This window comes from Apodemus sylvaticus, chromosome 4 (assembly GCF_947179515.1).
Source record: "Apodemus sylvaticus chromosome 4, mApoSyl1.1, whole genome shotgun sequence".
In the NCBI taxonomy this organism is placed as follows: Eukaryota; Metazoa; Chordata; class Mammalia; order Rodentia; family Muridae; genus Apodemus; species Apodemus sylvaticus.
In genome coordinates, this window is record NC_067475.1 from 92,488,857 (window position 1) to 92,504,104 (window position 15,248).

General features: G+C 40.1%; 2 protein-coding genes across 2 annotated transcripts in view; one reads left to right on the plus strand and one right to left on the minus strand.

Moving 5' to 3' along the window:
- Positions 1-11,812, minus strand: part of Serpini1 (serpin family I member 1) — an 86,652-nt gene extending 74,840 nt beyond the window's left edge. Inside the window, exon 1 of the mRNA XM_052180348.1 lies at positions 11,337-11,812. The gene's annotated coding sequence lies outside the window, so the exon portion shown is untranslated. The remainder of the gene's footprint in view (positions 1-11,336) is intronic.
- A 298-nt stretch (positions 11,813-12,110) lies between these two features.
- Pdcd10 (programmed cell death 10) overlaps positions 12,111-15,248 on the plus strand; it is a 42,678-nt gene continuing 39,540 nt past the window's right edge. Inside the window, exon 1 of the mRNA XM_052180349.1 lies at positions 12,111-12,256. The gene's annotated coding sequence lies outside the window, so the exon portion shown is untranslated. The remainder of the gene's footprint in view (positions 12,257-15,248) is intronic.

Here is a 15,248-nt window from a genome sequence, read left to right on the forward strand (position 1 = left end):
AGATGTGAGGTGACAGATCCCTTGGACCTGGAACCTGTTTTAGTTCCAGGCTTCCCAGTGCTGGTGCAAAGAACCACACCTGACCTACTGTAAGAATAGCAAGTGCTAGCACTAGCAACTGCTGAGGCATCTCTGCATGCATATGCAGGTGGGATCCCAAAGCTGACAGTGGGTGTCCTCTTTACTCACTGGCCACTTCAGTTACTGAGGCAAGGCTCTTGCTGAACCTAGCCTCACAGGTAGTCAATGCCATCTAGTTTAGGTACCCAGTTACCCTAGGGATCCACCTCATTGCTAAATACTGGAATTCTAGATAGACACTACCCTTCCCTAAGTTTTAAATGAGTTCTGGATACTGGAACAGCAGTCCAAGTGATTCTGCATCAAGCACCTCACAACCATAGCAGTCTCTTCACTCCACCTCATTTTATACTGATCTTGGATCTTGAATTCTTTCTGCATTTCTTTATTCTAATAGTTGTGGTGTATGTATGTGCGTGTGTATGTGTGTGTGTGTGTTCGCGTTCACTGCCACTGTTATACTGCCAGTATAAATTCACTATTTGTTTCTAATCATGAAATGTTCTAATTGCTCTTTCCAGCAGATTCTTTACTACAATAAACAGGCAACAAAATTGAGAGATGTCCTATATTCTTTTCATACCAGATACTATGAAACGACATCCTTCATCATTAAGGATCATTTTAGCACTGAAGTTTATATAAATTTGTTCTTTTAAAAACTTGACATTTTCTGTCTAGTGTGGAATCTAGTCAGTAATATATATGCAAACAAATGCACATTATATATACAGTATGACATGAAGGAAAGCAAATATAAGAGAATGAGGAAAAAGTGGATACAAGCAATCAAAAAGGGTTTTTTTTTTTCTTTTAGTGGTGAGTAAGTACATAAAATTAATGTGAAGCTTCATGGCTTCCTTTTAAAATGGCAATTCTAACTGCTATAAGTTCATCACCTATAGTATATGAGTCTGGCTAATTGTGTGTGTGTGTGTGTGTGTGTGTGTGTGTGTGGTGTTTTAATTTATTTTGAAGTTTTTTAATAAGAAAGTAAAAATTAAATTAAAATGTTGAGAAAATTATCTGCCTAATCTGCCTAGTTTGCTAAAACTATTATTATGAAAGTATTATGGATATTTATTATTGTTTTGTTTCTTGTTGCTTGAGACAGCCTCAATATGGAGCCACCAGTAATCTTAATTAAATTCTTCTTGGTTGTAGCAGTTTTTTTCTTAATATAGTTTGTTTCTATGTCTTTGCTTTTCCAATTGGTCTTTAGATTTTCTACTTCTAACTTACTTTTCATGGTTTCTGTTCTTGCTATTTGCCTATCCCATTAAAGTTATCTAATCTGATGCCTTAAAGTCATGGTACTTCATGCCAACCTTTATTTTTTAATACAGTTATCAATATAATTTCTTTAAATACCACTCTCCTCTTGGTTCTAAGAAAGAAGCCATTTTACTATTTATATTTTTTATTCTCATGGTTTCCTAAAATAATACATTATTTAACCTTAACTGTATTCCAAGTATAGAATGATGTCATATACTCAGGTTGTGAGACTTAAATAAATCTTATTATTTCTATACAATACTTAATGCAGCTCTTCAAATTTTTTACAGATAAACTATATTATTTCTAGTTTTCTGATCAGTTTGCCTGGACATAGAAGGGAATAATTTTAGAGCTTTGAATTTTCATTTGAACCAAGGCCATAGTTCACTTAATAATCAGTCACAATAAGTTTTGACATTGGATAAGAATCATTCAATGAGCATTAACTACTTTTATGTACAGCAAAATATTTTAGCAATATAAACAGATTGATTGGTTATACATCCATATGCTAAGATTTAGAGAAGTTGAGTAAGACATCCATTGTCATATTGTAGAGAGACTCTCTCATATCACTTTTTTCCTTTTTTGGAATAAAAAATCTGAGCTCAGTTTCATCTGACTATATAGCTGATATACTAAGAGGAAAACGGATTTGTGAATGCTTGCAGAATGTCCCTCATTCAACTCTGATATTAAGAAAGCATTATGTAAATGAGGCAGACAAGCTGTGTTCCAATAAAACTTTATTTACAAAGAAATCATATGCCCGGAGGGTTAGCTTGTCAACCCTGCAATTAAGTGATACGTTTTAATGCCTAAATTTTTCTTTACAACCTTTCTTCCTGCTTTTGAAGTTTCTCAAATACTATTATAATATTAAAGCTGTAATTTACATGAGAATTTTCATGTGAATGTGCCTCATGTTGCCTTCTTTTCTGCACACACACACACACACACACACACACACACACATACAACACACACACCTAGGAACCTTGCCTTCCACCTCCCTAATACACACACACACACACACACACACACACACACTCACACACAGCCACTCTCCTAAGGGAACCTGAGAGATAAATAAAAGGGGTAAAGTGTTGATACCAGGAGCACAAAGTCAACAATAGTATAGCCAGGATTGTTTGGTAACATCAGTGAAATTAAGTCTTTAATGCAGTGAAAATTTCAGTAAGACTTATTGTCATTCCTCACTCTGGAATTCTTCTCAGGCTTTCCCATCTGAAAGAATAATTCATCACAACTGTTAGGGCTAAGATGTGTGATTGTACAGATGAGTCATCATCCTGCAGGTAGTGATCACTCTATAGATGGTGGCAACATTTCGTAGTTTAGAAATGGACAACATCATCTTCTAAGGTGACAAATCTTATAGGGTTTCCCTCTAAGAAGCAACTGATTATTTTGTTTCGTCAGGTAGCTTAGCAAACCTTCAGCTCTTCCTTAAAATGTGCAATATTGAGCTCTCTCTCTCTCTCTCTCTCTCTGTCTCTCTCTGTGTGTGTGTGTGTGTGTGTATGTGTCTGTCTGTCTCTCTGTTTCTCTGTCTGTCTGTCTCCCTCCCTCCATTCCTCCATCCCTCCCTTTGGTGAGTTAATATCCTACCCATGCATTTAGGACAGACTTCAAACTCACACCCCTTCTAGCTCGGCTTCCTAAATACTGGGATTATGGGTATGAGTCATCATGCCCTTTAGACCCAAAATCCTGACTGCAGTCCAGAATATTTCCTGGTGACAGATTCCTGAATATTTTCAGAATTGAGGCAGATTATAATAATATAATCAACAAGTTCTACAGAAAATGTTTCAGTGAAAATTGCAGGAAAGGCATCAGGTTAATGTTGGCTAGGTAGCTTTCTGGAAGGAGATGCCATCAGCCTTGAAGTCCTACTTTGCCCAGGGACCTGAAAGGTGCTAACTGCCCAGATGAACAGTTGGTGTGGGGAGGTTAAACTGTGCTGATGGGCCAAGCAGAGCTGGGGAAAAGCACCAGTTTCCTAAGAGTCAGAGTAGAATTCAAAGTTAATGCGGTTTTACTAACCAGCCTGGCTGACAGTGCTTAGTAACCCCCAAGTCATCTTCCGACCTCTGCCCGGTTGCTTCCTACACCAGAAGTCTCTGATATTCCATCTTCCTTTGAGGCTGCAGCAGCCACAGGCCGTTGGCCAGCAAGAGCACAGAGGATACAGAGAGCGCTGGAGGCCTTGAGGAAGGCCTTGGTTTAAAGCTTCACACACACACACCCCTTTCATCCCTGTACTGGACCATGATACCTGCACAGATTGGCAAAAGGATGTTTTTTGGCTTCACCGCAAAAGTTTAAGAAATTTGCCAATGTTAAGCCTTCCCAGATAAAGTCTGCTCACCTCTAGATTTCTTGTTTTTTTTTTTTCAAACAGACAAAGAAAATGTATAAATGTAAAATAAATGCTATTGTTTTGTATTACTTTGCCTAAAACCTGCTCCTGAAAGCATTTCTAATGGAGACATTTGCTTGGGGTAACATACTGGGGATACAGTTGTTGGGTTTTTGTTTGTTTTGGAAACAAGGTTTCACTCTGCAGTTCTGGATACTCTGGAACTCATTCTGTAAGCAAGATGACCTCCATATCACAGAGATCTGCTTGTATCTCTGCCTCCTGAGTGTTGGGATTAAAGGCATACCCACCAGGCCTGGCAAAATATTTGACTTACATGACTATTAATTGACTTGCCTTCTTTTATATGAACATGCATGGTGGTGGTGGTGGTGGCATGGGGGGCAGGGGGCATACAGGCCCTGTGTGCCAGTGTGTGGAAGTCACTGGGCAGATACATAACCTTGGATTGCTTAAGCCATGGCTTCTTCTTCTTGTTCCTTGCACTGCAGTGCAGGCGGGCTAGCCTGTGAACTCCTGCTGGGTATTCTTCTGCCTCTGCCTCCAAGCCTATAGAAGGAGCCCTGAGATTATAGATCTGTAAAGGTTTCAGCATGATGTGGGGAGAGGAAATCCAGTCCTCAAGCTTGCACAGTAAGTCCTTTACCCACTAAACCATCTCTCTACTCCAAACATGTTTTGGCTGTTGTTAATTTAAATGCACTTTACTTTTAAACAATACATCCAGTACACCCCCCGCCCCAGAACAACTGATCCGCTTGAATAAATGAGGGTCTAAGTAGCACAGCTCAAGGTGACATGAATCCCATTCCTCTTAAGTCCTCCTGTATCTCAGATGACAAACAGCAGCCACGTAGATGACAGATTCCAATTGCTGAAGGTGTTAATATTTCTGTATTCATTTATTTATTTTAAATTTTTGTGGTTCTTTTGAGACAGGGTTTCTCTGTGTAGCCCTAGCTGCCTTGGAACTTACTTTGTACACCAGACTGGCCTTGAACTCAGAGAACTGCCTGTCTGACTCCCGAGTCTGACGACTGGGATCAAAGGTATGCAGCCACTATCACTTGGCAATATTTCTCCAGTTCTCAATCATGTAATCTGCTTTTATCCTTTGTGGAACATGTTCCCAGATGGAACAGGCCTATAATCCTAGCTCTGGGGAGATGGAGGAGGAGCAGAAGGAAGAGGAGGGGAGAGTAGGAGAAGCAGGGGCAGGGGCAGGGCCTGGAGCTGGAACTGGAGGGGGAGGGGGAGGAGGAAGAGCTGCCCAAGGTCAGCTCTGGCTATGTAGCAAGTTACAGAGCAGCTTGAGCTAGTGAGACCTGTCTCAGAAAATCATGCCTAAGTAGCTCTTATTAATTCTTTATAATTATCATATTGTACATATGCATGCATATGTGTATGTATGCATTTATGTAGGTGGGTGTGTGCATACATGAGTGCCACATAAATATATACAGATCAGAGGGCAGCTTTCAAGAGAGTTCTCTCTTCTACCCTTATCCCAGAGGCCCAACCTAGGTCATGAGGGTTGGGAGCAGAACCACCTCAGTGACTCTAGTTCTTTACAGGAACACAGAAACTTTAAATACAGGAAATTAAACAAAATGATTTTTTCTGACAGATTTCATTTATGCACCTTTTATGTAAAACATCACTTTTTTTTTAAAGTTTCCTGAGTTACTCGAAACAAAAAATACAACACTGTTATGTAGCTGCAAGAATTTTTCATACAACTTAGGTGCAGTAGCACATGGCAGAGGGCTTATTATATATGATTTAAACTACTTTACAGATAAAATCAATTAAAATATATAAGCAACTGGAGATTCTATGTAGGTAAATAGAGGCTTCTTAACCAGAAGGCTGAATATAAGACAAATACATTGTTTGCTTCAAAGATTTTCTACTGCTCTGTGAGGAGGACAATAATTAAATGCTTCAAATGCTAGCTTAATTCACATGAGTGGCAAATATTATAATTCATAATAGCATAATATCTCATATAATATTTCATAATAGCATCCTACTAAGAGATGAAAAAATAAAATAAAACCAATTACTTCTGCAATCCAAACAGAGCTAAAATACCTACAACCTAACAAAGTTTAAGTTAGCAAATAAAGAACATCTGTGTACTAGCCCATGCTTATAAATCCAGAGTCTGGGAGATAGAGGCAGGAGGATCATGGGTTTAAGGTGATCTTTAGACACACACTGAGTACTAGGCCAGCCTCGAGAACATGAAATGCTATCTGAAAATAATGGACAAAAAAAATTGAATACAGAAATATATCAATCATTTATTATGCTTCTATCTAAGGTCATGTGGAGAAAAATATGAAGGTTTCCAGTGATCTCTTCTCCTTTCAGAACAGAATAACAACAGCAGAAACAAGATTCTCGGAGAGAAATGGGTGACAGCTGAGAGGTGCTTACTGACCTCTTAGTCTGGTTACTCTGGGTTGAGATATGTCTGAGAAAAACAATGAGTACACTTTTTAAAGAAAATGAGCTTATTGAGCTAGAAGAGTCAATTCTCTGTCTGCCTTGCCACATTAATTACAACCCAAGAGGGGAGCGCTAAGGATCCTATTCCTAGGCTGAACCAGAAGGGGGCTCAAATGGTACTGAGTTCACATGCCATACAGGCTTCCTTGGCCAAATGGTACAGGCCAGATCTGAGCAAGGTCTCAGAGCTTGTCCCTGCTTCAAGACATCTCCAAGGTAAGAAACACGTGTGTGACTCAGGTTAAATTAGTCTTAGTATGGTCTTCTCGATGAGACCATTTTGGTACAATAGAACAAATGTTCTATTTTAAAGAGTAAATTCATGTCACCATGAAGCCTCATATATGTATCCAATTTTCAGTAAGTATTTCTATAGGTAAGAGAAAAAAAGAAACAAACACATAGACATGAACACACATGCATTTATTTAGGGGTGGGATTGGCTAAAGAAACAGCAGAATCTAAAGGCAAAGAGTCGAATGCCTTCAAATGGTATCCCATGCATGAATTCTGAATACTATGTTAGGCTGAAGTTAATGAAAATATTTCCTCTCTTTATTCAGAAACCTAAAGCCAGACAACAATGATTATTCTGAACACAGTGTAGACAAATCAGTGGGCTGAAACCAATGCTAAAGCAGACATTTAAGAAAAGTGAATTAAAAAAAAAAAAGAAAAGAAAAGTGAATTTTCTAGTTGAACTTGTTCGGTAAAATGACACAATGCCTTGCCAAAAATCTGAACACATTATTACTATTAAATATGAATTATGTATAAGGCCCTTAATGTACATATAAAGGCAATGAAACTCAGTATTAGTCCTAAAGATCTTGAATGTCTGATGCGTGGAACAATTATGAACTCAGCTAACACTACAAATCACAGTGCTAAGCATGTGAATGTCACAGGAATAGCAAGGGTTAGTCATCACTTCCAAGCTAACATATCAGTTTGTTAGCAAGCATCAGCTATAAGCAAACAAAAGCCAGCTAAATAGCTGCTGTCATTAATTTTATTATCAAAGAACAGTTTGTAATTAATGAGCATTTACCAAGTGTCTAATAATAAAAGATCAAAATCTTACTAAATTAATTCTGACCCAATCCAAAGTAATTTTTTGGTAAAATGCCAAGTTAAAAGTATCAAACACCAATTCTACAAATGTTTAAATAATAAGGGAGGATCTCTTTCTCATGGGGGATGAGGTGGAAAAACATAACTGGAGAAACTGGAGTTTAAATTCAGACTTCACACAATGAAATTTGGATTTAAAGGGAAGACATTAGCAAAGCTACTCCTCAGAAGCTTAGTGGCAAATGGAGGTGAGCCACAGGCTTCCCTGGCAGGGAAATGCCTACCTTGGGAGCATCTCCTGGCAGAGCCATGCTCATCAACTAAATTCCCTTCCTCTGGAACAAATTTAGAAATTGCAGAAAAAAAATCTTGCAGTTTACAAAGTCTCAATCAAATCCGGTTCCAATAAACACTTCTGGATAGTTAATCAGAACAGAGTCATTTTCAAGATAACTAACTTATACACTGACCATTTGGTGGGATCAACTTCTTTATGAAAATGTAAATATCTCACTGTATGAATTACAGTACTGGGCGACATTTCTAACTGAGCCAGCAGTCACCGTGTAGCTTCTGTCTACTGACCTTGATAGAATCTGTTCAAGATCAACCTGAGGTTAAGGAGAAGACCCTGGTCTGGAGAGTCTGATGCTCTCTCTCCCTTCTACGATGAAAGCCTCGGTATGAGCATGGTCCAGAAGACTCAACCTCTGGAGAAGTTAAAGAGCCTAAGGAATTAGTAACATCCTACGAAACAAACACAGAAGACTGAGAAGATTTCAAACTCCAAATCCAGTAAGTTAACAGCTCGGTGGTAGAGTGCTTGCCTATCATGCATGTGCACCTAGCCTCCAATCCCAGTATCACCATGACAGTAAAAATATACTGCTCTACATTTGTGAAAACAATTACTTGTACAACCTAAAAAAAATAAAAAGTCCAAAATCACAATTACCCAAATTTTAAGGATGAAATACTGAAAATGTTAGCTGGAAAATTAAAAAAGCAAAGCAAATCCTTATTTGAATAAACAATTGTTCAAGATTCCCAAACCAGTATTTAACCTTAGAAAATTTTGATAAATCTAAATAAACTGGTTGTTGTTTAAATTGACTGTCTATTTAAGTAAGGGAATAAACATCACTTTAGTTCTGACTCCCCTTAAAATTTTTCTCCAAATAATACCATCAATGTATTTCCTCTGTCTTAGAACCTATAACTGTCTAAAATCTAATGTATTAATGACTTTAGTGACTCACAAGCGCAAAATAAAGTCATGTTTACATTACAAATATAGGTCTGTAGAAATTAGTGGTTGAGCAAGGAAGGCTGTATTCCCTATTATATAAATTCAACACAAAATATCAAGTATCTTTTCTCTGATGTCTAGGGTATGTTTCTCAAGTATTTTTATAAATATCTATTTCCCTGTCTCCAGTTCACTCCCAAACCATCTGACCTCGAACCTGTAAGTGCTGTCTCTGCTGTGTCAAGGACAGTCTCCAATCCTCCTGCCTGAAATGCATTCCAGTCAATTTACTTTCACTCCACAGACTTAGAATCAGAATTTTAAATTTAAAGAGAGGTCCAAAAGATAACACCATTTGAAATTAACCAAACCTTTGGCTAAAAGGGAGTCATCTCCTAAGCAGTTTCCACTGGTTGGATAGACCAGCAGGATACATAATCTGCTTTATTTCATAGCTTTATATCATACGTTTTATAAATTGAATTACCTTTCCCAATAATAACCAAAAAAAGACCTCAGGTTATTTGAAATTGATATAAATGTCCATTAAACTAGATAAAGAGTTCAAAGTGAAAATAATTGTCCAAGTGTGATATATGAACAATTTGGTCTCATATAGAAACACAGTCTTCTTATTCCCAAAGCAACACAAGAACCCAGCCCGCTGACATTCTTAAATGGATCTGATCTCACAGACAGGGGAATATTAGGTAATTTAAAATTGAAATCTTGTTCATTCTTAATGAGACTGTAGTCTTAGAACATCTGAGAGCCTACTATTTATGTAGTTAGATGAGATTTTTAAAAAAATCTTCATTTCAGCTGTTTTCATGTAAATTATTTTCTATCCATTTATTTTCTTTGTTATTGACTGATTTCCATGCCCATTCTTTCAAAAGGCCCTTCTAATAAGGCTCTGAAAGAACTCCATTGCCAGTCACATAATTAACTATCATTGTTTTGTGGAGGGAATAACTAGAGACAACAGGTATTCAGTTTCCAAGTGAATCAGCTTAGAGCCTGAGCATCTAGGGCTAACCTTGCACTGACATCACACATACCAAGGGCAAGGACAATCTTTCCCAAGTTTTATTAAACCATCAGATCCCATTTTCTCTCCCAAAGGTATTGCTTGGAGATCACATCAGCCAGATGGCTATGCCGATTAATAGGTCTCCAGTAGTGTACCAAAGATGACATCCATCCTTAGTGTGGCTGCTAAGTTTAGTGGCTTCTGTAGCTTTTTCTTATACTTACATGATCTGCTTAATCTAAGCCTAGATAATTATTAGTTTTGTTTATATTTTTTTTAAGATTTCTCTGTGTACCCAGTTCTTTGGTGTGTCAGAATGTGGGAGAGAAGGACTTAATTTAGTGGTGGCCATCTCTTATCAGTACCAGCACTTAGTAGGACTAGACCCTAAGTAATGAGAGAAGACCTTTGAGCCATTTCAGTTTTAGAAGGCATCTTGTGTGCACTGCAAAGACAAAATTCAAATCCTAAAGAAAACAGAATGGCATGACAAAAGAAGAAAATAGAAGGCAATTTCTGGATCTTATTGACCCTTCTTTAAACAATCTCAAGTATTCTGACACCCTGTGGAATAGTCAACTGTCACAAGAAAGCCATTTCAGAACAGAATATGCTGCAATATGCTACTATGGTTAACAGGCATATCATCTGGAACACTATATCACAACATGAAAATGAACTGAGCAGGTAGAATTTTACTACTTTTCCAAACCGAAAGGCTGTAATCTGCCACAGTTCCACAGAGGTAGGATTGACTATTATCTTCACCAAGTATTACAACATAATTCCACCCGTATGTATTAAACTAACATTCAAAAGAGTGTACACACAATGAGAATGAAGTATTACTTTGTGATACTATATACCTCTAAAATGAGAACCCATTATAACATACTAAAGGTTATCATTTTACACATGCTCTCTTCACCTAAGGAAAGCTCCTCACAGCTTCCCTGTACTCCTGTTTTTAAAACACTAACAAACGTCACCGGACACAAATGAGAAATAAGGAGCAGCGATGAAGTACACCCTATGTTCCTGTTGTAGGCTAAATCCAGGTCTTTGTTTCAATATTCCAGCTCCAGCGGGAAGGAAAGCCACATACCCACCCGTTTCAATTAGTTTCTCATTGTGGCTGGTAAAACTTATACTTAGGATAGGTTTAGCCCGAACCCATCCTATCTTATTATTTGCTTCTTTAACCCAGATCTTTTGCAATCCAAAGAACCTGCAGTACAACCGCCTTGGATAACAGGTCCGTGGCAGGACAATCTCATAAACCAACACAAGCCGCAGGTACTGAGAAGGACAAAGTTATTTTCTTAGTGAAACAGTTCCAAAGTGATTCTCTTATCAATGCCATTTTTGCTTTTTACCAGCTACGCATCTAGCTTGTCAACGTCCACCTGGTACTCAATAAGCAGGGCTTTCTTCAATCTTGCGATCTTCCAGACCAGTTTTAATGCTGCAACTAAAAACAAAATCCCTAACCGCGCCCTTAATACCCCAGGCGGAGTTACCTTTTGCTTTTTACTCCCTACTAAAGTCCATAATTGTATACCGTTCCCCTGAAAAGGTTTGCACCGCTATCCTAAGTCAACGAAGCACTCTTTCCGCCTGTACCCCGGCATTTCTATTGTCAGATGCCTTCTTCCCCCGGGTGGTGTCTGTAGCCCGCAAGTGGCGCCCACGCTTACCTCCCTCACACCTGCAATCCCGGCTCGGGATGCTGGAAAGGATGAGGGGCAGGCTGCGATCGCTCGGGATCCTGCTCTTGCCTCTCTCCAGGGAAACTACAGACCAGGCTGAGCCTGGGCTTCTTCAGAGATTCAAGCTCCGCCTTCCCCGCCTCCAATTGGCCGAAGCGCGGGCTGCGGCTCCTCCCTCTGCCGTCTGCGCAGCTTAGGCGCAGAGCGGTACAGGAGGTCTCTTAGCTCCTGGTTCTCTGGCCGCGTCTTTTCGGACATTCTCCCCTCTGGCATCGCGCCTGCCCCTTCCTCAGGTCCGGCTCAGCCTTCTCAGCGGGCTGATCTAGTGAACACCAGAGTAGATTGTCCTGGGGGGTACGGGTACTGTTGCTTCGGACTAGGCGGAGCCCACCGGTCTAGTCCCCAGAGGCTTCCTCCCAGCCTACCTAGGGACTCAGCTCAGCCTCCGGTCGCTTGCTACCTCCAGACCCCCGCCCTTTTCCTTACACCCATCCCGGGGCAGCGCCCATCGGTGGGCGTGGTGTTGTGGGTTGGATTCGTATTCTGATTGGTGCAGGTGAGAGTCGGCCCCGCCCTCCCTCCGTTTCTGGGCTCTCTCGCTCCTCATCTCCCCCTCCTCCCGCAAAGACAGGGAACTCTCTTCTTATTTGCTAGAAGTGTCCCCACCTATCGCCTAAGGCGTTCTCGCACGTTCTTCTGGGAAATGTAGTCTTACTACTGCAGGAAGTGCTAACGGAAATGGAAGGCGGAACTACAAATCCCCGTCGGGCCTTGCGCGACTCCTGCTGGGCAGGATTCCGGACAACGCCTGGTTCCTCTCGGGTCCTTCCGGCGTCGCCGGAGTGAATTGATCCGGGAGTTGAAGAGGGCTCCAAAGGTGGGAAGTGAAGTCCCTGCCTCAGTTGCCGGTAAGGCGAGCTTTCTCGGTTCGGGTCCGCACGGCTCCGCGGGCAGCCAGAGCGGCCTGGGGTCAAGCGAGGGCCGAGGCGGAGGTGCTGGGGCTGGGCTCTGGCCGGCGGGGCAGACGGGTGGGGAGCGGGGCCCTTTGGGCGTCAGCGAGGTCTCTACGCGAGCTGCGTTAAGCTGGTTTGTAAATGCCGCCTGCCCGGCCCGGCCCGGCGCCTCCAGGAAGTCCGCGGTGGGTGCGGGTGGAGGGGAAGGGTGAGGTCGGCCTCCCTGGTCTCCACCACCGAGGGGGCGGATGTGGTGGGGTGGGGTGAGGTCCCGGGCAGGTGAGGCTAGAGCTGGGCTAGGCCTGGAGGGAGCGTGGGTGCCCGGGAGTCGGCTCCCGGGGTGACTGGGGTTATGCCCTTTGAGGGAAGGAGAGGCAGTGTTGACAGTTCCGACTCAGTTCCAATTTCCTCTCTGAGGAGGTGATTCTCAACTAGAAAGGGTTGTGCCTCTTAACTCTAATACGTCAGATGGATGTATACTTCTCCAGTGCACTCAAAGCGCTTTCACTTTGGGATGCTAGTGAGAAAACTGAAGAAACAAATGACGTGCCCAAGGTCACACAGATCTTCAGAGTCTAGTTTCTGACCAGAGTTGTCTGCTTAGAAAGAAAGAGTGGGGAGGTGGGTGGTGGTGCTGGAAGCAGATACTACAAGTTGCAAAGTAGTGTGTGCCTGTTTGTCAGAAACGGTTGTGAGGTGCAGAGAGTTGGTTTGTTGAAGTGGAGTGAAAGCTTTGCCAAAGCATCCTCTCTAATGTTCACTTTAGCTTAGGATCACTTTAGGAAGGATCACTTTAGCTTAGATATTTACCCCCTTTTTCTGGGGTATCCTAAATGATAACACTCATTTTCCACGGGCCATTTTTAAAGGATAGATAATATTTAGGAATAACTCTGTGTTGCTGTTAAGAAAATAGTCCTTTTCCTTTCTGTTTTCTTATCGTTTTCAAAAACTATGGGTGAAACTTTCACAGAACTTATTTTACAGATACCAATGCTTTCATTAAGTGAAAAATTAAGTGCAGAATCATGGAGAAATTATAACATGTTCATTACAAGAAGTGACCCTTTTTTGCTCTGAGATTTTTACTTTCCCCTCATTCTCTTCACTCCATATGTAGAAAGTAAAAATATACACTTGTATGTTCTTTTCTTGGCATCATCTTTGAGTTTTAATTCATTCCTATTTAATGTTAATGAATGGTAAAAACGATGCTTCTATATTGAATGAAAAGCAATGCAAGCTTACTATGTAAATTAGATTATAAATACATATTATGTACTGCAAATTATATATTGAATGTGCTTTGATTGCCGTGATTAATATTAAATTTTATTATTATTATTTTTTAATGGAAAGCCCTTTCTGCGATCAGAAGAACCGGTTAAAATGGTCATGTTTTACAAGGACTCTTAAAGTAAATGGAGAGGTGTGGCACCTTAAAATGAGGGAAAATCAGGACTAATGTAACACCACACATTGAGTAGTACACCAGAGGGAAAAGTCACTAAGGAAAGGGGAATTATCTGGGGCTGATTGGTTTTGAAGTGGAGTAAAAGGGTGCATTGATTTGAATGGGACATATGTAAGGCAATGCTGGCCAAGCACTAATGCAAGTATAGTTTCTCCATGACAGTGTGGACATTTGCTGTTTGCTGGGAAAAGTGTGAAATAAGTTTTAAATGGCGTGCAGCTATGTGATTATGGAAAGGCTTTTTTTTTTTTTAATAACAAAAAAGTTCTTGTCTTTGAGTCCAACTCCAACTTTCTCTGTATCTTTGAGGTCCATTGCAGTGTTGTGTCTCATGACTACAGTGGAAGTGCTGAGATGCACAGTGCTACTGCTGTATGTAAAATCCTTCAGTCTCTGGCTGGAACACACAGAGAGGGGTGCTTTACCTGTAGTGTTCAGCTCTCATTGCCCTCATTGGTTCTCTTGAGGAGCTTTGCTTCAACTTTCAGATGCTATCCACGCAGGACTTTGGAGGTCTTCCTTACATAGCCATCCCTCTCTTAAAGAGTAGTCTGTAAGAAGAGGGTCTATATTATTTATCTTTGTAGTCTCGGTAGAATAATTGAGTGGCTAAGGGGATTGGAAAAGGAATGGATTGGTTAGGTGACTTTTCCAAGGTCATATGACCTATAACAGATCAGTATATAATTAATCCAGGTATTTTAACTATAGATCTTTAAGATTGTGTTCAGACTTTGGTTATTTTATGTTAAAAAAAAAAAAAAAAAAAAAAAAAAAGACCATTACAGATGACACTACCCTCTTATTCGGTTTAATGCCACTAATTTGTCCTCAATTTCTGAATGCCTCCAAACTTATTCTCAGTTATCACTTTTTTTTTCTCTTAGAAGTATCTTCCTGATTTGGGGACAATTTTTTAAAATTCCAACTCTCCCCCTGTCTAGTTTCATCTTCCCTTTCCTAATGTGGCCAATCCCTTCAAAGTCTAGCTTTATCTGAACCTTTCTTTCCTAAACCAGAGTAGGTTCCCACTCTTCCACATATTATGAATTAATGACACTTTCACAGAAGGAACTTAGTATTTCTATACTGATTTAGCAATATTTTAACATCTCACTAAAAGTTATCTGAGCAAGGCCTTCTCATTTGTCATGTCTTAGTCTACCTCTTACACTAATTAGCATTAAGTCAGTGTTAGGTAACTGTTTGAGGAGCAAATGAATAAATGCATATATTTAAGCACAGTGCCAGCACACACAGACAAAAATATAGAAATGAATGAAGCATCTTTTTCCTTATAGCAAGTTGAAAGTAGTAGATTTTTTTTCAAAAGAATTGCAGCTGAAGAATTTAGCACATATAAAGGTATTAATGTCAGAAGTTTAATGTAAATTGTATGATGGTACTGTTTCCTGGACATCTCTAAAGTCTAAGTAATTTTGTGGAAATGTAAGGGAGTTTTATTTCCTTTTA